Raw genomic sequence first — 23,443 nt, 5'->3', positions numbered from 1 at the left:
TTCTGACAGGGACATTGAATGCAATATACTACTCCCTTTGATTGACATGTAATAAATTCTCTAATCATGACTTCTGACTGCCCCTGTAAGAAGGATTTCCGTGAAATATTTTTTGTATTCTTACATACTATACAGCTTTTGCATGGAAAAAAACCTTTCAGGCCAAATAATCCTCCCTTATTAGGTGCTGTAAGATTACGTATGGTGGGTGCCACTAAATTGCCAATATTGTTTGCCTTCCTATATATGAATATAACGTCGCAAACTTATATTGTACAACTTAAAACTTGTAAGTTAGCCAGGGGTGGTATAGTACATCTTTCATTGTATAAGTCTAAATTATTAACCAAACAAAATATATGCCACCGGCCGGGGCATTACATTAGACTGGTAAAACTAAATCAATGTGAATATTGTATCACCTCGAAGTTAATTGGTTATACAAAAGAATTTTATTCTCATTACTTTCATTTTTTATTTTATGTGGTCCTTGTTTTATGTGGTCCTTGGTTTTAGTAATAATCAGTGTATTGTATATTATCAAATACTCTGTCTTGAAACAAGGACAGCAAAAAAATTTTTATTTGTGGTCTATTAATAAAATTATAAAAACCCATCTAGCGCTGGTTTATTGTGGATTTTTACTTAAAATCCTTTACACAGTTTATTAAAGGCTACTTTACACACTGCGATATCGGTCCCGATATCGCTAGTGTGGATACCCGCCCCCATCTGTTGCGCGACACGGGCAAATCGCTGCCCATGCTGCACAACACCGACCAGACCCGTCACACATACTTACCTGCCCGGCGACGTCGCTGTGACCGGCGAACCGCCTCCTTTCTAAGGGGGCGGTCTGTGCGGCATCACAGCGACGTCACTGAGCGACCGCCCAATAGCAGCGGAGGGGCGGAGATGAGTGGCCGGAACATCCCGCCCACCTCCTTCCTTCCTCATAGCGGCTGGGAGGCAGGTAAGGAGAGGTTCCTCGTTTCTGCGGTGTCACACGGAGCGATGTGTGCTGCCGCAGGAGCGACAAACTACATCGTTACTGCTGCAGTAACGATAATCGAGAATGGAGACCCATGTCACCGATGAGCGATTTTGCACGTTTTTGCAGCGATGCAAAATCGCTCATCGGTGTCACACGCAGCAACATCGCTAATGCGGCCGGATGTGCGTCACAAATTCCGTGACCCCAACGACTCCGCATTAGCGATGTCGCAGCGTGTAAAGCCCCCTTTAGTGGGAGTGGTGTACAGGGTCTTAGCAGTAAAGAGTATTCCATATTTCTGCCAGATACCCACAGAGATATTGAAATCTGAAAAAAGAGACTTCTGCTCATTGAAGGTAAGAACTGCTCACATAGCGTTCAACTCCACAGCAAACGAGTGCTCTAGCACTGGCATCTCAGCAGGGATATTCCCCTACTACACATGTGTGTCTGGGTCCCTGTGACAGTTTACAGGACATAACTCAGGGCACCTAGACAGAAGGCAGAGGGACTACTTTCTATTTCTGGTGTAGAGCTTAGTACAATATATATATATATATACTATTACATGTGACACATGTACCTTGTATTACCATTATTCGCTGTATATGAACCCCTTTTCTCCGGGCATTATTTGTCTATAGCATTTTTCACGAACCTGAGGCAACTGAGAACCCTTCAGTGAAGGAATTCCACTAACCCTCACAATACCAACCAGGGGCCTCCCTGCAGTAACTCAGGTAGTTGTACCCATTCTCTTTCCGCATTCTATGTGTTCTTCTTCTTTCTTCTTTTTTTTCTTTTTTCTTCTTTTTATTTCTATCATGTAGTTCAGGGGTTTATAGATATATGTCCTGCATCTCATATTTCCTTTAGTGGTGCTTCTTACCTATTCTCATATCATTTACCCTAGTATTTCATGATCCTGAGGCGACTGAGAACCCTTTAATAAAGGAATCCTTTTTCACTTGAATTGTCAAGTGATACTTACCAGTGACTATCACGTAATGTTACAGGTAGTTGCATTTTCTTCCTCTTCTTTCTCTCCTTTCTTCTTTGTCACACGGTCCATTGTGTTATAGCCCACGTGTCATGATAACACTTGTACCATCTTTTCATTTAGATTCCACCTACAATTATTTACCGATTCCAGTTCTGAAATAGGCTTTCATGATCTACTCACTAGAATTCTCAAGTGCATAAGGTACTGAGACATATACATGTTCACACCATTATAAAGAACAAAGTATAAACATTGAGGTTTTTCTCACACCCATGTTCCTGTGTTCTTTGATATGATATGTGTTCATTTCCTTCACTATATAGGATTGCAAGTTTTCCATTTGTACCTTAATGGCAATGACGCTATACAATTAAACACATATAATCCTGTTATCCATATAGGTGTGTATTTACCTGCTTGACTATTTTTGGTTGTTTGATCCAGAATGTTTCTCCAGATAGGTCATGTGGAAATTTTCTTTCCTCAGTACAAATGTTTTCACTATGGCTTTGGAAAAATTTTTTGTATGTGCATCATGGTCATTTGACCCATTGTACTCTCAAGTAGCAATATATTGTACTGTTATGTTGTACTATGTACTAATTACGTGTTTATATGGTTTTGTAACCCTTTATGATCTTAGATAACTTTATCCTTGATAAAGACCTAAAAACAAGATCGAAACGGATGAATTATCCTTTTGCACAAATAAAGAATTTTCAGCATTCCAAGAGTTCTTTTCTTACGTTATTGATCACTATAGTGTGCCAGAGCTATTTCTATTGAATTGACTCTTATTTTTTCTGAGCACCTGCTATATACACAGTGACCCAGACATATTCAAGTTTCATTCAGAAGGCAGAGGGAAGCCTTAGCAGCTGAGCCTATATCTTGGCTTGTGAGCATTAGAACAGGCCGGCGATTACAGGGTAACATGAAAAATGTCCAGCTTGCATTATGACTAGAACATGACAATATCCTTTTAAGTACTAACCTATGATGCGTTCCTAAGCAGTTGATGTTATATGTTCTACATTTCATTTTCTGCATACTTTACAAGTAGTAGAATTTGCTTTGATATAGGCAACTGGATTTTCACAATGAAAAGGCAAAGGATAACGCCCGAAAAAGACGCCATACATTATGTCAGTGCCATCACTGACAAACCTGGATTGACCATGAAATACATCAATCCCCTTAAAGGTGAGTTAAAACAAGTTTTAACTAAATTGCCTTAATATTGTCATGCATTAGAATGACTGTCTTAGGTAATGATAAATATTTTCTACAGGAAGAGGAGTGTTTGCTGAAACTGAAATCGAAAAAGGGAGTTTTGTTGCAGAATATCGAGGCGAGCTCACGTATGCACTTACGATGGTAGACAACTACTCGAGATTTATGGTTGTGGTACAAGTCAAAGATCTAATGGCCCATACTGCAGCGAAGGTCTTCCAAGCACACTTATGCAGACCTCATGGCTACTCAGAGAGAGTCCTCACAGATCAAGGCACAGCCTTTGAAGCGGAAATCTTCAAGGACTTCTGCAGCTTTTACCGATGCAGGAAGATGCGCACTACACCCTACCATGCTCAAACCAATGGTTATCAACCTGCTCAGGACTTTACCCCATATTCCAGATGTGGCCTTACAAGTGATTTATAGAGGGGTAACAATACGTTGGGATCACCGGATCTAATCTCCCTTTTTATACACCCTAAAATCTTGTTTGCTTTAGAATAAACAATAACATCATAAAGGTATAGCAGTACCGTTTCAAAGTTTCGGTGTCCCAAGCAGCATTCCATCAGCCTCTGGAAGGTTCCTGGCAAATTGCACAGCTCGAAGGGCATGCTTTTGAACTCGCAGAGACCCATCGGGGTGGCAAAGGCGGTCTTCTCCCGGTCTGCCTCAGCAACGGACACTTGCCAATAGCGACTAGTGAGATCAAGGGTAGAAAAATAATTTGCAGTTCTCAATGCAGCTAGCTATTCCTCAATACAGGGGAGTGGTGCTGTCCTTCTTCTTTAACAGGACCAACGGAGCTGCCCAGAGGCTACAACTGTCACGGATAACCCCAGCCTCCTTCATGTTGCTCAACATGTCCTTGGTACACTGGTAATGTGCAGGTAGTTTTGGCTTATATCTCTCTTTGATGGGTGGGTGTGCACTTGTGGGGATGTAGTGTTTGACCCCTTTTATTCTTCAAAAGTCTAGCGGATGTTTGCTGAAGACTTGCTCGTATTCTTGCACTAGCCTGTAGACCCCCTTCTTGTGATGTGAAGGTGTGGAGTCAGTGCCTACGTGTAATTCCTTACACCACTCCTCTGGCTGACTTGGTGAGCTGTCACTGAATGGGTGGGCTGAAGCAATGGTGGATGCTGCTGTTTGGATAGCATGTGTATCTACTGAGAACAGCTTATCAATGGTGGCAAATCGGAGCAGCTTAATCTCTTGCTCTCCGCAGTTCAACACTCTCATGGGCACTCTTCCCTTCCATATTAATGAATAAAACTATGATGTAAATAGCATATAGATACCCCACAAATGCAGATAAAAGTAGGTTATGGGAAAAGGGGGAAGAGAGAAACAGGAAAATAGTGGAATAAAGTATACCTTCCAGGTGGGAGAGGAAATGGCAGCACAGCCAGTGGAGGTGAAGCAAGGGGAGCCTGCAACTAAAGAGTTGAGAGCGTTATCACATGGTGACTGAGCCTGATTGTAACGGGAGCATAGAGGTGCCGATCCTGTCTTACCTGCGTTGGTGTAGAAGTGGGTGTCCTGTGGTGGAGTCAGCTATGTGCAGTGGTGGCCGTGGGTTCTTTTATGTGCGACCGTAGTAATAGCTGCGCCCACTTCCTGTATGGGAGTGGAATGCAGTGAGGGTAATGGAACGCACGCCTGCGCATTTGTGTTTAACATCGCGCATGTGCAGAACGGAGAAAAGGCTGCGCTCACTTCCTAATGAAAGGGAGTGAGACGCATCTGGGAAGGGAAGGGAAAAGATTAGGGTTTGGGGATGATGAAAGGGCTTTCTACGGGCAAGGATGGCAAAGGGTGGCAGTGACGGAAAGTCAGGCAGCCTGTCCTGTCCTGTCCTGTCCGTCCGTCTTTTTGTATCATGAATTGGAAAGACTGCAAGGGGGAGGGGAGGTGCTTGTGTCCAAAAGGAGGAGTTATTCAGATTCATTGCAGTGGGCGGCGGCTGCAAAAAGCACCATTCTTCTTGTTTTTGCTCTGCAAAACAGCCTTTTCAAGGGTTGGCTTGGGTGACAAAATGTCTTCTGTAGGCGTGGGTTTGTCTCCCTCTCCCTAAGATGTGTCCGGTATAGGCCAGGGTGCCACTCAAGGCCGTAACCAATTCGGGTTATAGCTTCTCGGCCTTTTGGCTAAGATCAAGTGTAGTTTCGGAGGACGCTACCTTGGTCGGTACTGGAAGGTGCCTGGGATTGCACGTCTGCCGGCCTTGAGGAAGTGTGTGCGCCTTCTGGTGACACATAGCCCTCTTGTGCCTGGACGGTTCCCAGGCAACGGGAGGTGATCACCTTTGTTATTTTGAAGTCCTACTGATAAACAGAAAAAAAAAAAATTAAATCTGTTCTTATCAGTTTAATATCTGATACGTCCCCTCTCTGGGGACCATATATTAAATGGATTTTTAGAACAAGGAGATGGAAAAAATCTTGCTCTGTCCACTCCACGCATTGACCTGGTATTGCAGTACCTCCAGGACCGGTGCACCCCTTCTTAACCCAGTTTCCAAAAGCAGAACTCAATTCACCTGATTCAAATGAGCCCCATTAGTGAATTGAAAGAAAGCAAAAACTTTATATGCACCTCAATTTGGCCAATTCACTTTTCACACTTTCACCCTTTTTTTTATCTTTCACACCTTTTACTTGCTTTATTGATGCAAAAAGCTGTGCCAAATAGCAAACTCATCTCCACTCAACTTGACCAACTCTGCTATGTCCCGTGCAGTATCTTATTCTCAGTCTTATCTAGATCATTTGCAATTGAATAGAATAGATCCCTTTTGGCTGCTTATGACTGTGTAAAATATGTAGTTTTACTGGGCTGGGATGAGAGAATCCATTGAAGCATGGTGTAGGGATTGTGGTTCCTGTGTGCTAAGAAGAGAGGCTGGCACCAGCCAGAAAGCCCCATTGCAGCCAATAATCACTTAATAACTTTTTCAACTTGTCATCATATGGGAGGCCTTCCATTCCTTGTAGTAGTCTAGTTGCCCACCTTTGAACTGACTCTAACTTCTGAATGTCCTTTTTAAAATGTGGAGCCCAAAACTGGTTCCCATATTCCAGATGTAGCCTTACAAGTGATTTATAGAGGTGTAACAATACGTTGGGATCACGGGATATAATCTCCCTTTTTATACACCCTAAAATCTTGTCCCAAGCAGCATTCCATCAGCCTCTGGAAGGTTCCTGGCGCATTGCACAGCTCGAAGGGCATGCTTTTGAACTCGCAGAGACCCATAGGGGTGGCGAAGGCGGTCTTCTCCCGGTCTGCCTCAGCAACGGACACTTGCCAATAGTGACTAGTGAGATCAAGGGTAGAAAAATAATTTGCAGTTCTCAATGCAGCTAGCGATTCCTCAATACGGGGAGTGGTGCCGTCCTTCTTTTTTAACAGGATCAACAGAGCTGCCCAAAGGCTACAACTGTCACGGATAACCCCAGCCGCCTTCATGTTGCTCAACATGTCCTTGGTACACTGGCAATGTGAAGGTGGTATTGGCTTATAGCTCTCTTTGATGGGTGGGTGTGCACCTGTGGGGATGTGGTGTTGGACCCCTTTTATTCCCCCAAAATCTAGCGGGCTTCCCACCGGTAACCCGCTCCCCAGCTTGGATGGATGCTGAGGGAGCCCCTTTTGCCCGCAGGCTCTGGCCCTGGGAACTGTAGCCTTGGCGGTGACTGTGCTTCCCTCTACGGTGTGAGCTGTTGCCTTCAATCGGGTCTTGACTGCTGGGAAACCCTGGAGGTTCCTGTCGCTAACGGATTTGACCGGTTTTACGGCGACTCCTAGCCTGGTCGGGGTCCGTAGGCCCTGCCGGATGGTGCTGGCTTCTCTTCACTCCTCGATCTGGTACCGGCGGGCCACCGCCCATCCCCGGTCCGTACGGTTCACTCCAATCAGCCTCTCCTGCAGAAGGTCACCACCGTCTGCCAACCTTGCTGAGTGCCCGGGCCACACACCCGGACACGGTCAGTCTCCTCTCCTCTTCACTTCTCTAACTCCAAAACTGATCTCTAATCTGACTCCTTTTCCCGCCTCCAGGACTGTGAACTCCTCGGTGGGTGGGATCAACCGCCTGGCCCACCCCCTGGTGTGGACATCAGCCCCTGGAGGAAGGCAACTAGGATTTGTGTTTAGCTTCGGTGTGCCTAGCCGGAGTGTAGAGTGTGTTGGTGTAGTACCTGTGACGACCTGGCTTGTCCAGGGCGCCACATTCCCCTATAGTAAAATGCAGACCGTCCGCGGGCTGCCCGTCCATCACCGGTTTTATTTTCACAACTGAAAAAGAATAAAACGGTAAAACATGTAAAAGCATCATAAACATTTTACAACGGTACAGCTTCCGCTCTTCTCCCACCCAAACAACCTGGCCCTGATGCTGCCCCTAAGAAGCGGGCAGCACCCCTTGACCCCAGTCCAGCACCAAGTTGCCCGAGCGGGTTCTGTCTCTTTCAGGGGGCCCACGTCCAAGGGGACCCCTGAACCCCCGGAGGATCGCCACCGGTTACGGTAGTGGCGGGCCTAGGCCATCCCTTTCCTCCAGGCCCATCCTCCCAAATCAGCCTCTCCGGAGGCGGTAACGGTGTCAAGCCAACAAACATTTTTATTTACATTGCACTAAGTTTGTGGTTGCCCTGCAAGTTCTCGGGCTTGTCCGTAAGCAGTTCCTTACGCAATGGTTGCACAGTCCCTACGGGGACAACAGTTGCCGGCAACGGCCGGTTTAATCACGGTTCAATCAGGTAAACTTCTTTGGTTGATCATCTTTACTTATCATTTAAAACTTTCAAACTGGTACACTCAACACATAAAGCCCCCCCCTTTTAAAGAGTAGTTTCCCTGTACCTAAGTGGGGGTCTACCTAGGTTGGGGCGAGTGGACCTTCGGGGTCCGGTGTCAGTGGTGACAGGCAGTGGGGCAGAGGGAACAGTCAGTTCCTCCTCCCTGCTATCATGTGGGGCAGGCGGAGGCGTAGGGGAGCTGGGTACAGGTACATCCCTGGGCACTGGCTCGCGGTTAACCGTTTCCATCATTTCTTCATCCACGGGTTGTGGGAACAGTATCACTGGAAGGATCACCGCACCGTTCTGTGTAGGCCAGTCTGCTGGAAAATCACCCATCATGGTGTGGATTACCTCTTTTTCCTTCTCCACTGGACTGGGAACTGGAGCCTCATCCGCTACTCTCAATGCTGGTGGGCACTTCTTCAGGTGGTCTCGGGAAACCGTGGCCAAAGTCCCCCCCTGGTCACGGCTGATCTGGTAGGCCTTCCCATTCTCCCATCCTGTGGGCTGGACTACATACGGGGTTTTTTCCCATTGATCATCCAGCTTGTGGGCCCTTCTTTTCCGCTTCAGCACTACATCCCCAGGTTGGAAGGAACCGGCAGGCGCCTTCTTGTTGAAGCACTGCTCCTGTTGTCCCCGACTCCGGCACAAGTTCTTTTCAACATACTCCTGGACCTGTCGGTACTGTGTCCTCCGCCGAGTGTCCCATTCAGCTGTCGACAGGAGTGCTTCTGAAGCTTCCAAGCCCATTTCCAGATCCACTGGTAGCCGGCCGGGACGAGCTCTCATCAGGTATGCTGGAGTGCATTTCGTAGAGCTGGAAGGGATGTTGTTGTACATATCGACCAGGTCAGGTAGCTTCTCCAGCCACAGGTTCCGCTCTTCCAGTGGTAACGTCTTGAGGAGGCCCAGGACCAAGTGGTTCATCTTTTCACAAATGCCATTGGTTTGGGCGTGGTAAGGCGTGGTCCGGATTTTCTTGCAGCCGTACAACTGGCAGAATTCCTGGAATACCTCTGCTTCAAAGGCCGGACCCTGGTCGGTAAGCACCCTCTCCGGGTACCAATGCGGTCAACAGAAATAAGCCTGGAAAGCCTTAGCAGCGGTGCGGCCGGTTAAGTCCTTAACTGGGACAACCACCAGGAACCTCGAGTAGTGGTCTACGATGGTCAGAGCGTAGGTGTACCCACTTCGGCTGGGGGTGAGCTTTACATGGTCAAGGGCAACCAGCTCCAGCGGTTGGTGTGTAATGATCGGGTGTAGGGGTGCCTTCTGGCTGGCCTCGTCCTTCCTTCTCAATGCGCAAGGGCCACATTCTCGGCACCAGGCCTCCACAGATTCCCGCATTCCACTCCAATAGAACCGCTCTCTTAACAACATCTCTAGCTTCTTCCACCCGAAGTGCACTGCACCATCATGGTATGCTTGCAGGACGGTGGGCACGTTAGCCTGGGGAATCACCAGCTGGCGGATCTTCTTGTGAGTCTTTGGATTAATCAGCTCGCGATACAACTTCCCCTGGTGTAGGTATAGCCGGGTCCGTTCTTGCCACAGACGTTGGGCTTCGGCAGGGGCAGCAGGGTCTATCCCAGCAGAACCCTGTTCCACTAGAGTCTTGACCAGGCGGACAGCAGGTGCCTGGTCCTGAGCTTCCTGCCAGTCCTGTTGGGGCAGCGGATCCAGGTTCACCCGTTGTTGGTAGACGTGCACCTTCTCAGTGAATGGCCGGTGAAATGCAGGCAACTCGATCTCTTCGAGGTCATCATCCTCTGGCCCCTCTTCCGACAGGTGGGGCATCCGGGAGAGTGCATTGGCATTGACGTTGGTACGGCCGGCCCGGTACTTGATGGTGAAATCGTAGTTGGCTAACCTGGTCACCCACCGCTGCTCCAACGCGCCCAGCTTGGCCGTATCTAGATGGGTCAGCAGGTTATTGTCTGTGTACGCGGTGAACTTGGCTGCTGCCAGGTAATGGCGGAACCGCTCGGTGATAGCCCACACCAGTGCCAAGAGCTCAAGCTTGAAGGAGATGTAGTTCTCATGGTTCCTCTCAGTCGGTCGGAGTTTTCGGCTAGCATAAGCTATTACCTTTTCCCTTCTGTCTTGGACCTGGGATAGAACAGCCCCCAAGCCCACATTGCTGGCGTCGGTGTAGAGGATGAATGGGCGGCTGTAGTCAGGGTACGCTAGGATTTCCTCTCCGGTCAGGGCTGTTCTCAGCTGGCGGAAGGATTCCTCATGCTTTTCTTCCCACACCAATGGGGCTACTAGGGATCTACCACCCTTGGTCTGTCCTACGAGGAGGTCTTGCATGGGGGCAGCCATCTTTGTGTACCCCTTAATGAAGCGACGGTAATATCCCACCAGGCCCAGAAACTGCCTCACTTCCCTCACTGTGGTCGGTCTCGGCCAGTCTTGGATGGCGGTGATCTTCTCGGGGTTGGGGGCGACACCTTCCGCACCAACCACATGTCCTAGGTACTGCACTCTGGGTTTCAGCAGATGACACTTTGAGGGCTTCAACTTCATCCCATACTTGGCAAGGGACGCGAACACCTCGGCTAGGTGCTCCAGGTGGGCTTCATACGTCTGTGAGTACACAATCACATCATCCAAGTACAGCAAAACGGTCCCATAGGCAGTCTTCTCTCGGTCTTCCGGTGCCACGGCCACCTGCCAGTACCCGCTGGTGAGGTCAAGGGTGGAGAAGTAGTTAGCGGTTCTCAGCGAGGCCAGGGACTCTTTGATGCGGGGCAGAGGGTAAGCATCCTTATGCGTTATCTGGTTAATCTTCCGGTAATCCACACACATCCGCATGGTGCCATCCTTCTTCTTAACCAGCACCAACGGAGCGGCCCAGGGACTACAGCTGTCCCTAATAACCCCTGCCTCCTTCATGTTCCTCAACATGTCTTTGGCGCATTGGTAGTGCGCAGGGGGAATAGGCCTGTATCTCTCTTTAATAGGGGAGTGTGTACCGGTAGGGATGTGGTGTTGAACCCCTTTAATCTGCCCAAAATCTAGAGGGTGCTTGCTAAAAACCCGCTCATACTCCTGTACCACCCGGTATACCCCTTCCTTGTGGTGTATGGGGGTATCATCAGTGCCGACATGTAGCTCTCGATACCACTCGCCTAACTCCCCCAGGGATGAGTGGGAACCGGCAGCAGGCGGTGTGACCGGGGGAACGGCTTCATGGATCGTGTGGGGATCTAGAGTGAGCAATTTGGCAAGGGTAGCGTACCGGGTGGTGCATGAATGCACACATATTGGTTTTATAATCTTATTGTATTACTTTATATTCTTATTTCACTTGTGCATATCTCCACCATAATCCTGGCTAAGAAATATAGCTTTTTTTGGGGTACACAGGTAGTAAGGTCTTCTTTCTATTTCTTTAGGGGTGATATAGCCTGGTGGAACTCTAGACCTCTAACATTATATATGCACCCTTTTTCTTTATGGTTCTTGGACACCTTATAACATTCTTCCATACATATATATCTTTCTCATAAATTATAAATAATTAGGCATTTTTATATATTTTATTTACATTTTCATAAATAACTTTTTACAAAGCATGGGGGACATTCTCACATACATATAATTTTCATGTACGCATTCTGAAAATTTACGCATAAACCGTACACACTCCTTTTTGTAACAATTTCTATAACTCATTCGCTGAACTCTCATCCCGGATATTCATTCTTACACCGAATTTCCTGTTATAACACAACATTCATGATTTTTATTCAATTTATTTTTATTTTTTAGGTTTATTAGTAGTGATGAGCGAGTACTAAAAAGCTCGGGTGCTCGAAGCTCGGGCCGAGCCTCCCAAGATACTCGTGTACTCGGCCCGAGCACCGAGCCCAATGTTATCCTATGGGAGACCCGAGTATTTTTGTGAAATGACCACCGGCAGCATGTAGAAACCCTAAAAATGGCACAAAAGTCTCCGAAGAGTGCTCAAATGACATGGCAACAGCATGGGGAAGACCCCTTGAAGCATTTATCACTCAAAAGTCACAGCTGTAAATAATTTTGTCCGCGTTTTACGCCATTTCTACGGACTCACCAGAAAACCTTCCAAAATGACACCAAAATGATTTTTCATAGCGGAAATGTTAAGGGCACATAACCAATAGTGAGATAGAGCTAATGTATGTTACTTTTTGAGATCAATACATGAAAGATTTTACGTAAAACATTGTGTGGCACTCCGATGTCCCTGAGAAGAGACGTACATAAAGGCCTCTGAGTCTAATGTGCCCATTTTGAGGATCTGAGTCTTTGTAGTATTTTCCTTTGCCAGGGCAGTCCAAAATTGTGAGGTTCACCAATGCCCCTGCATACAGACGTGCATGATGGCCTGTAAACCTGAAGTGCCCATTGTAAGGAAGTGGGTCTATTGTAGTATAGCCCTTAGGCAGGGCAGCCAAAAATTGGGAGGCTCCACGTTGTCCCTGGATAGAGACGTGCATGAGGGCCTCAAAACATTTTAGTGTCCAGTGTCAGGAAGTGGGTGTATTATAGTATAGCCCTTAGGCAGGGCAGCCAAAAATTGGGAGGCTCCACGTTGTCCCTGGATAGAGACGTGCATGAGGGCCTGTAAACCTGAAGTGCCCATTGGAAGGAAGTGGGTCTTTTGTAGTATAGCCCTTTGGCAGGGCAGCCAAAAATTGGGAGGCTCCACGTTGTCCCTGGATAGAGACGTGCATGAGGGCCTGTAAACCTGAAGTGCCCATTGGAAGGAAGTGGGTCTTTTGTAGTATAGCCCTTTGGCAGGGCAGCCAAAAATTGGGAGGCTCCACGTTGTCCCTGGATAGAGACATGCATGAGGGCCTCAAAACATTAAATGTCCATTGTCAGGAAGTGGGTGTATTATAGTATAGCCCTTAGGCAGGGCAGCCAAAAATTGGGAGGCTCCACGTTGTCCCTGGATAGAGACGTGCATGAGGGCCTGTAAACCTGAAGTGCCCATTGGAAGGAAGTGGGTCTTTTGTAGTATAGCCCTTTGGCAGGGCAGCCAAAAATTGGGAGGCTCCATGTTGTCCCTGGATAGAGACGTGCATGAGGGCCTCAAAACATTAAGTGTCCATTGTCAGGAAGTGGGTGTATTATAGTATAGCCCTTTGGCAGGGCAGCCAAAAATTGGGAGGCTCCACGTTGTCCCTGGATAGAGACGTGCATGAGGGCCTCAAAACATTAAGTGTCCATTGTCAGGAAGTGGGTTTATTATAGTATAGCCCTTAGGCAGGGCAGCCAAAAATTGGGAGGCTCCACGTTGTCCCTGGATAGAGACGTGCATGAGGGCCTCAAAACATTAAGTGTCCATTGTCAGGAAGTGGGTCTTTTGTAGTATAGCTCTTTGGCAGGGCAGCCAAAAATTGGGAGGCTCCACGTTGTCCCTGGATAGAGACGTGCATGAGGGCCTCAAAACATTAAGTGTCCATTGTCAGGAAGTGGGTGTATTATAGTATAGCCCTTAGGCAGGGCAGCCAAAAATTGGGAGGCTCCACGTTGTCCCTGGATAGAGACGTGCATGAGGGCCTCAAAACATTAAGTGTCCATTGTCAGGAAGTGGGTCTTTTGTAGTATAGCCCTTTGGCAGGGCAGCCAAAAATTGGGAGGCTCCACGTTGTCCCTGGATAGAGACGTGCATGAGGGCCTCAAAACATTAAGTGTCCATTGTCAGGAAGTGGGTGTATTATAGTATAGCCCTTTGGCAGGGCAGCCAAAAATTGGGAGGCTCCACGTTGTCCCTGCATAGAGACGTGCATGAGGGCCTCAAAACATTGTTCCCATTGCAAAGGAGCGGGTCTCCTGTCGTTGTAATGTCCATTCTGCAAAGAATGGGCGAAAAAATTTACCACTGGGGGTATACCTGAAACAAAGGCCTAACTCTTGTAACGGTCATCATGGTGGCGCATGAGGAGAAGGAGGAGCAGTCCAGCGATTATCCAAAGTCCAGAAGTGTGTACCCATGGGTGACTGGAGGTACATGGCAAATTCCCGTTACAAACTTTAAATTCCGCTCTCATTTGCTGGTGGTGTGGTGAAGTCTGGCCCAATCCAACCCTTGTTCATCTTGATCAGAGTCAGCCTGTCAGCATTTTCAGTTGACAGGCGGGTGCGTTTATCTGTAATGATTCCACCTGCGGCACTAAAAACACGCTCTGACAAAATGCTAGCGGCAGGGCAGGCCAGGACTTCCAAGGCGTAGAGAGCCAATTCATGCCACGTGTCCACCTTGGATACCCAATAATTGTAAGGCACAGAGGAATGTCGGAGTACAGTTGTTCGATCTGCAAGGTACTCCTTGAGCATCTGGGCAAACTTAGGATTTCTTGTGGCACTACCCCGCACCTCAGGGGCTGTGGTACGTGAGGGGCTGAGAAAACTGTCCCACATCTTAAAGACTGTTCCCCTACCTCTGGCGGATTGGACTTGTGCCTCTCTCGGCTGTACGCCTTGGTTGTCCACTGATTCCTGACCTATGCCGCTAGCGTTTTGTGAGGGAAATGCTTTGCCTACTTCCGTGACTATGGCCTTCCGGAACTGCTGCATTTTGGTTGACCTCTCCGCCTCGGGAATAAGAGACATAAAGTTCTCCTTGTAGCGTGGGTCTAACAGTGTTACCAACCAGTAATGATTGTCGGCCAAGATGTTCTTAACGCGAGGGTCACGAGACAGGCAGCTTACCATAAAGTCAGCCATGTGCGCCAGACTCTTAACAGCCAGGACTTCAGTAGCCTGACCAACACGTTGACTGAACATGCTGTCCTCCTCCTCCTCCTCCTCCTCCTCCTCATCTACCCTGTCCTCTGGCCAGCCACGCTGAACCGAGGATATGACTGGTGTGCATGTCATATCCTCAATTTGGCCGGAGATTTGCTCCATGTCTTCATCCTCCTCCTCGTCATAGTCCTCCACTGCACGTTGTGATGAGACGAGGCTGGGCTGTGTGTTATCACCCACACCCACTACTGTTTCTTGCTGCAACTCATCGCGCTCCGCCTGCAATGCATCATGTTTGGTTTTGAGCAGAGACCGTTTTAGAAGGCAGAGTAGCGGTATGGTGACGCTAATAATGGCGTCATCACCACTCACCATCTTGGTGGAGTCCTCAAAGTTTTGGAGGATGGTACATAGGTCGGACATCCATCTCCACTCCTCAGGTGTTATGTGTGGAGTTTGACCCATTTCCCGACGGCTTAGGTGATGCAGGTACTCAACAACTGCCCTCTTCTGCTCACATATCCTGACCAACATGTGCAGAGTTGAATTCCAACGCGTGGGGACATCACACACCAGTCTGTGAGCCGGAAGATGCAAACTGCGCTGAAAGCCGGCAAGGCCGGCTGAAGCAGTAGGTGACTTTCGAAAATGTGCAGACAGGCGGCGAACTTTTACCAGCAGATCAGACAGCTCTGGGTATGACTTTAGAAACCGCTGAACCACGAGGTTGAGCACATGGGCCACACATGGAACATGTGTCAGCTGGCCTCGCCTCAAAGCCGCCACCAGGTTCCGGCCATTGTCACACACGACCTTTCCTGGCTTTAGGTTCAGAGGTGTGAGCCAGTGATCTGCCTGCTGTTTCAGAGCTGTCCACAGCTCTTCTGCATTGTGGGGTTTGTCACCTATGCAGATTAGCTTCAGCACAGCCTGTTGCCGCTTCGCCGAGGCAGTGCTGCAGTGCTTCCAGCTTGGGACTGGTGTGGAGGGTACAGTGGATGAGGATGCGCAGGAGGAGGAGGAGGCTGAAGAGCATGACATTCCGGAGCTGTAGAGTGTGGGTGAAACACTGACTGAGGTAGGGCCTGCAAACCTTGGTGTGGGAAGGACGTGTTCCGTCCCTCGCTCAGACTGGGTCCCAGCTTCCACAATATTAACCCAGTGTGCCGTCAACGAGATGTAGCGGCCTTGCCCACAAGCACTTGTCCACGTGTCTGTGGTTAGGTGGACTTTGGGTGAAACAGCGTTGTTCAGGGCACGTGTGATGTTTTGTGACACGTGGTTATGCAACGCGGGGACGGCACACCGGGAGAAATAGTGGCGGCTGGGGACCGAGTAACGTGGGACAGCTGCCGCCATCAGGTCGCGGAATGCTTCTGTCTCCACCAGCCTAAAAGGCAACATTTCCAGTGCAAGCAGTCGCGAAATGTTAGCATTTAGAACTGTGGCATGTGGGGTGTTGGCAATGTATTTGCGCCTGCGTTCAAAGGTTTGCTGAATGGATAACTGAACGCTGCGCTGGGACAAGGACGTGCTTGATGATGGTGTTATTTCTGAGTAGGCAACTGCAGGTGCAGGACCGGAGGAGGCTTGTTCGCAGGCAGCATGGACAGGGGATTGGCTCGCATGCACAACCAGCGAAGACGTAGCAGTAACATTAGCAAGCACTGCTCCTCGACTCTGTTGTACTTCCCACAAAGTCGGGTGCTTGGCTGACATGTGCCTGATCATGCTGGTGGTGGTCAGGCTGCTAGTTTTGGTACCCCTGCTGATGCTGGCACGGCAGGTGTTGCAAATGGCCTTTTTAGAATCATCTGGATCAAACTTAAAAAACTGCCAGACTCGGGAAGACCTAACATTTGTACAGGCACCTTGTGTCGTGTTGTTGTTCCGGGGAACGGTTGCCTGACTTCTGCCTGGAGCCACCACCCTGCTTCTTACTGCCTGTTGGGATGCTACGCCTCCCTCCCCCTGTGCACTGCTGTCCTCGCTCTGCATATCCTCCTGCCAGGTTGGGTCAGTTACTGGATCATCCACCACGTCGTCTTCCTCTTCCGCACCCTGCTCCTCCTCCTGACTTCCTGACAATTGTGTCTCATCATCGTCCACCCCTTGTTGAGACACGTTGCCAACTTCGTGAGAACGTGGCTGCTCAAATATTTGGCCATCTGTACATACGATCTCCTCATGACCCACTTCAACATGAGCTGGCGAGAGGCCAGAATGTGCGAATGGAAACGTGAACAGCTCTTCCGAGTGTCCAAGTGTGGGATCATTAATGTCCGAGGACGTGTACTCAGCCTTGTGGTAGGAAGGAGGATCAGGTTCTGAAATGTGCGGTGCAGTATCACGGCTACTGACACTTGACATGGTGGAAGACAGAGTGTTTGTGGTGGTGCCAATCTGACTGGAAGCATTATCCGCTATCCAACTAACAACCTGTTGACACTGGTCTTGGTTCAAGAGCGGTGTACTGCTGCGGTCCCCAAGAATTTGGGACAGGACGTGCGAGCGACTAGATGTGGCCCTTTGTTGTGGCAAAATTAGAGCTTGCCCACGACCTCGGCCTCTGCCTGCACCACCATCACGTCCACTTCCTTGTTCCTTGCCAACGCCCTTGCGCATTTTGCAATGCTGTGCTGACGTGTATTCACTAGACTTGGGCGTTATATCAAAGTTTGTGCAAATTGTGCACCTGTACGCTGCCACCGACAGGCACACACGTGCGGTTTTTAAATGCAAGCACGGACGCACTAAGAACCTAACAGGTTTTAGGAGCAAAAATTAATGACGAGAACTCTGACACTATCAGCCACTGCTGACTGACGTGTATTATACACTACACTTGTGCGTTATATAATAGTTTGGTAAAAACGCACACAAGTGCACCTGTACGCTGCCACCGACAGGCACACACGTGCGGTTTTTAAATGCAAGCACGGACGCACTAAGAACCTAACACAGGTTTTAGGAGCAAAAATTAATGACGAGAACTCTGACACTATCAGCCACTGCTGACTGACGTGTATTATACACTACACTTGTGCGTTATATAATAGTTTGGTAAAAACGCACACAAGTGCACCTGTACGCTGCCACCGACAGGCACACACGTGCGGTTTTTAAATGCAAGCACGGACGCACTAAGAACCTAACACAGGTTTTAGGAGCAAAAATTAATGACGAGAACTCTGACACTATCAGCCACTGCTGACTGACGTGTATTATACACTACACTTGTGCGTTATATAATAGTTTGGTAAAAACGCACACAAGTGCACCTGTACGCTGCCACCGACAGGCACACACGTGCGGGTTTTAAATGCAAGCACGGACGCACTAAGAACCTAACACAGGTTTTAGGAGCAAAAATTAATGACGAGAACTCTGACACTATCAGCCACTGCTGACTGACGTGTATTATACACTACACTTGTGCGTTATATAATAGTTTGGTAAAAACGCACACAAGTGCACCTGTACGCTGCCACCGACAGGCACACACGTGCGGTTTTTAAATGCAAGCACGGACGCACTAAGAACCTAACAGGTTTTAGGAGCGACAATTGCTGAGAAGTCTGACACTATCAGGACTGTTTTAGACTGTGTACACCAGCCCCAGATATGATGAAGGCTGGTATACGGTCACCACTAGGAATGGCTATATACCCTGCCTGCCTGCCTGCCTGTATACTGCTACAATAGTCCTGACAAGGACTCTTTTGGTCACTAGCCTGTATTCCAACCTGGCTATACCCTGCCTGTATACAGCAACAATAGTCCTGAGAAGGACTCTGCTACTGTACTCCGACCTGGCTATACCCTGCCTGCCTGTATACAACTAGAATAGTCCTGAGAAGGACTTTTGGTCACACTGTTTGCAGCCCTGCTACGGAAATAGCTATAAAGGGCCGCAAACCTTTCCCTGAAGCAGCGACCCTCTCCCTGCACTGACTGTCTGGATAGCTGTGAGCAGAGCACAGCGCGCCCGCCGGTATAAAGGCTCGGTCACGCTGTGCAGGCCGGCCAATCACTGCAATTCCACAACTAACAGGGCTGTGGCATTGCAGTGGTCTGCCAGCCAATCCCTGCATGAGGGCTGGCTCTCAAAAGAGCGCCAACATGCAGGGATGAAGACCACGAGTACAGCACGAGTATCGCGAGATTACTCGGTCCCCGTCGAGTAGACCGAGTACAGTGATACTCGTGCGAGTACCGAGTAGTAACAAGCATGCTCGCTCATCACTATTTATTAGTAAAATGGCTTACACTCCCCTTTTTTCCACTTTTTTCTTCACTACTTTTATAAAGAAATTTTTCCTTTCTTTATTCTTAATGCAATTTTATATAGCAACACCACCATTTTTTGCCACGAACATAATTTTTCTTGTCCGTCATCCCGTTCACCCTTACAGGGTTGTGGACAGATGCACTTGTCACTACACTTCTAAGACTCAATACAGGGTCTGGAGCTCAATGCTCCCTTTTTGTTTTTTTTTTCTTCTTTTTTTTCTTTTTTTCATTTTGTCCTTCTTCTTCTTTTTCTGATTTTTGTCTCAAAAAGCTGATGAAATTTGAAACACTATACCCCAGTGATTTTATAAATGTTTCTCAATATATCACTTGAGAACTTTTATGGCCGGTATTGTAACAGTTGACCATCCCGGCAGTATTTGAAATACAGCAGTCAGTCCTCTGACGTAGCTCCATATGTGTATATATAGAGGTTCTTCCTCCTTTGATTGCATACTGTTCTTTTTTTGCCCTGATGAAGGAGACAGTGATCTCTGAAACACATTGACCGGAAAAAAGAATAAAGAGATGAAATAATTAACATCAGTTTCCTTTGGTGACAGCGCGGCACGCACCCGATTTTCCTCCTATACGTTATTGCTCTTCTACTAGGGGCTGCGGCTGTCGCCATTTGTAACGTGCATTTAGGGGTTGTGACTGGCACAACCTTAATAGGTGAGTGCAACTACTATTAATTATTTGTTACCTTACCAGGTAAGACCCTAATTTGTGCGTCTGCTCCAGAGTTATTTCCCTGATTATTAATATCTGACAGGCAGTGATTGATCCTGCATTCTCACCTTCCTCTCTGTTGCACATTCTTATTGTTCCTATATGCTCTCTATTTCCATCAGACTTTTTTTGTCCTTCGGTGGGGCTCTAACATATGTGCACCATTTATTATTTATTTTTATGGATTCCTTTCTTTTTTCATGCTAGCGTTCATTATGCAGTAGTCATTCATGATATATCTTATATTTGTGAATCCATTAGGGCTCTATATGTCTGGTGCATCACATTGGGTCTTTTCAGTGCACAATAGGCACCTTTTTCTGTTATGCTCTGCTGCCACCTTATGGACATCCTATCAGTGATGCCAGAAAAAAATGGACATGTCTCCGTGCAGCAATCACGGACACGCGGGTACGCCGCACGGAGACACGTGCAGTGAAAAATCACTGATGTGTGAGCAGACCCATTCATTATAATGGATCTGCGTATCTCAGTGATTCTGTTATGTTTAAAAAAAAGCACAAACGTACCAGAATCACTGACGTGTGAAACAGGCCTTATAGTGTTTTGATTTATGTATGTATTATACAACTTCTGTGGATCTTGTATGAGTGACTTTTCTTCATTTTATTGGATTGTTTTAAAATATTGAAATAAAGTCACGCTTCCTATGCATCCTTTTGTATTCTGATTGGCTACTATAATACAGTTTTTAGGCACTGAGATCGATACCAGAGGCATGGTCTTCCGCTTACCAGAGGATAAGCTCAAAAGGCTAAGGGACATAATAGAAGGGTTTAGTGCTGTTAATAAGGTGGCATTAAGATAAATGAAATATATCTTCTCGGTCTTCTCGTTTTCTTGCTGAGTTGTGCCAATGGACAGAGTTTTTTCTAGACATTTGCTATTGGAAACTCAGGGAACCAAAGCTCCTGGATAGAGTTGAGCGCGGTTCGTGGTTCGTGGTTCTCCAGTTCTAGGCTCGAGTGATTTTGGGGCATGTTCTAGATCGAACTAGAACTCGAGCTTTTTGCAAAAGCTCGATAGTTCTAGAAACGTTCGAGAACGGTTCTAGCAGCCAAAAAACAGCTAAATCATAGCTTGGTTTCTGCTGTAATAGTGTAAGTCACTCTGTGAATCAAACTATTATCACATTTCAGTGTATAGTGTGCGTGAACAGCGCCTTCAGATCACTGCTGTTTCTATAATGGCGATCGCCATTTTTTTTTTTTTTCTTGTCTTCCTTCCCTAAGTGCGCGCGTCTTGTGGGGCGGGCCAGCATGTCAGCCAATCACAGACACACACACAGCTAAGTTGACTTTGAGCCAGAGAAGCAATGGCATGTGTGATAGGATCTGCATGTCACATGTCCCTGCATTATAAAACCGGACATTTTCTTCACGGACGCCATTATCTGCCTTCTGCGTCTTTGGTGTCAGACATCACTGTCGCAGCTCCGTCCTCCTGAGTCCTATAGCCGATACAGCTGTATGCGCTGCATACACAGCGTTAGACAGCATAGGGAGAGCACTTTATAGCAGTCCTTTTAAGGGCTCAAACCGGCAGGGTCAGAGAGCCATAGGTGACAGGTCCTGCAAACAGCAACAGCATCTGTGTAGCCAAGGTCAGGGATTTCCTCCCTGCATTTCACCATTAGGAGGGAATAGAAAGGCAGGCTTCCATTCCTCTACCCAGAGCACCACAATCCTGCCACTGTACCCTCCTGTCCTCTGCACACTCCAACTCATTATAACTAAGCCATTATACTAGCAAACACTCAGTGTACCTAGTGGCATCCTATCTGTGGCTATTGGACTTTGCTATAGTCCCACTAGTGCAAAGACATTTGCAGAGCACGTCTGCCTGCATTGCACACTCCAACTTTTTTAAACTAAGCAATTTTACTAGCAAACACTCAGTGTACCTAGTGGCATCCTATACGTGGCTATTGGACTTTGCTATAGTCCCACTAGTGCCAAGACATTTGCAGAGCGCATCTGCCTGCGTTGCACACTCCAACTAATTTTAACTTAGCCATTATACTAGCAAACACTCAGTGTACCTAGTGGCATCCTATACGTGGCTATTGGACTTTGCTATAGTCCCACTAGTGCCAAGACATTTGCAGAGCGCATCTGCCTGCGTTGCACACTCCAACTAATTATAAGTAAGCCATTATACTAGCAAACACTCAGTGTACCTAGTGGCATCCTATCTGTGGCTATTGGACTTTGCTATAGTCCCACTAGTGCAAAGACATTTGCAGAGCACGTCTGCCTGCATTGCACACTCCAACTTTTTTAAACTAAGCAATTTTACTAGCAAACACTCAGTGTACCTAGTGGCATCCTATACGTGGCTATTGGACTTTGCTATAGTCCCACTAGTGCCAAGACATTTGCAGAGCGCATCTGCCTGCGTTGCACACTCCAACTAATTATAAGTAAGCCATTATACTAGCAAACACTCAGTGTACCTAGTGGCATCCTATCTGTGGCTATTGGACTTTGCTATAGTCCCACTAGTGCAAAGACATTTGCAGAGCACGTCTGCCTGCATTGCACACTCCAACTTTTTTAAACTAAGCAATTTTACTAGCAAACACTCAGTGTACCTAGTGGCTTCCTATACGTGGCTATTGGACTTTGCTATAGTCCCACTAGTGCCAAGACATTTGCAGAGCGCATCTGCCTGCGTTGCACACTCCAACTAATTATAAGTAAGCCATTATACTAGCAAACACTCAGTGTACCTAGTGGCATCCTATCTGTGGCTATTGGACTTTGCTATAGTCCCTCTAGTGCCAAGACATTTGCAGAGCGCATCTGCCTGCGTTGCACACTCCAACTAATTATAAGTAAGCCATTATACTAGCAAACACTCAGTGTACCTAGTGGCATCCTATACGTGGCTATTGGACCTTGCTATAGTCCCACTAGTGCCAAGACATTTGCAGAGCGCATCTGCCTGCGTTGCACACTCCAACTAATTATAAGTAAGCCATTATACTAGCAAACACTCAGTGTACCTAGTGGCATCCTATACGTGGCTATTGGACCTTGCTATAGTCCCACTAGTGCCAAGACATTTGCAGAGCGCATCTGCCTGCGTTGCACACTCCAACTAATTATAAGTAAGCCATTATACTAGCAAACACTCAGTGTACCTAGTGGCATCCTATTTGTGGCTATTGGACTTTGCTATAGTCCCACTAGTGCCAAGACATTTGCAGAGCGCATCAGCCTGCGTTGCACACTCCAACTAATTATAAGTAAGCCATTATACTAGCAAACACTCAGTGTACCTAGTGGCATCCTATACGTGGCTATTGGACCTTGCTATAGTCCCACTAGTGCCAAGACATTTGCAGAGCGCATCTGCCTGCGTTGCACACTCCAACTAATTATAAGTAAGCCATTATACTAGCAAACACTCAGTGTACCTAGTGGCATCCTATACGTGGCTATTGGACCTTGCTATAGTCCCACTAGTGCCAAGACATTTGCAGAGCGCATCTGCCTGCGTTGCACACTCCAACTAATTATAAGTAAGCCATTATACTAGCAAAAACTCAGTGTACCTAGTGGCATCCTATCTGTGGCTATTGGACTTTGCTATAGTCCCACTAGTGCA

The 23,443-nt window shown here is 47.5% G+C and overlaps 1 pseudogene; it reads left to right on the top strand.

The window, feature by feature from the left end:
* The first annotated feature begins 5,534 nt into the window (after positions 1-5,534).
* Positions 5,535-5,740, top strand: LOC142287659 (U2 spliceosomal RNA; annotated as a pseudogene).
* Positions 5,741-23,443: the final 17,703 nt, after the last annotated feature.

The sequence above is a fragment of the Anomaloglossus baeobatrachus genome, unplaced genomic scaffold, assembly GCF_048569485.1.
Source record: "Anomaloglossus baeobatrachus isolate aAnoBae1 unplaced genomic scaffold, aAnoBae1.hap1 Scaffold_74, whole genome shotgun sequence".
Taxonomy (NCBI): Eukaryota; Metazoa; Chordata; class Amphibia; order Anura; family Aromobatidae; genus Anomaloglossus; species Anomaloglossus baeobatrachus.
This window is presented reverse-complemented; position numbering and strand designations above follow the sequence as displayed.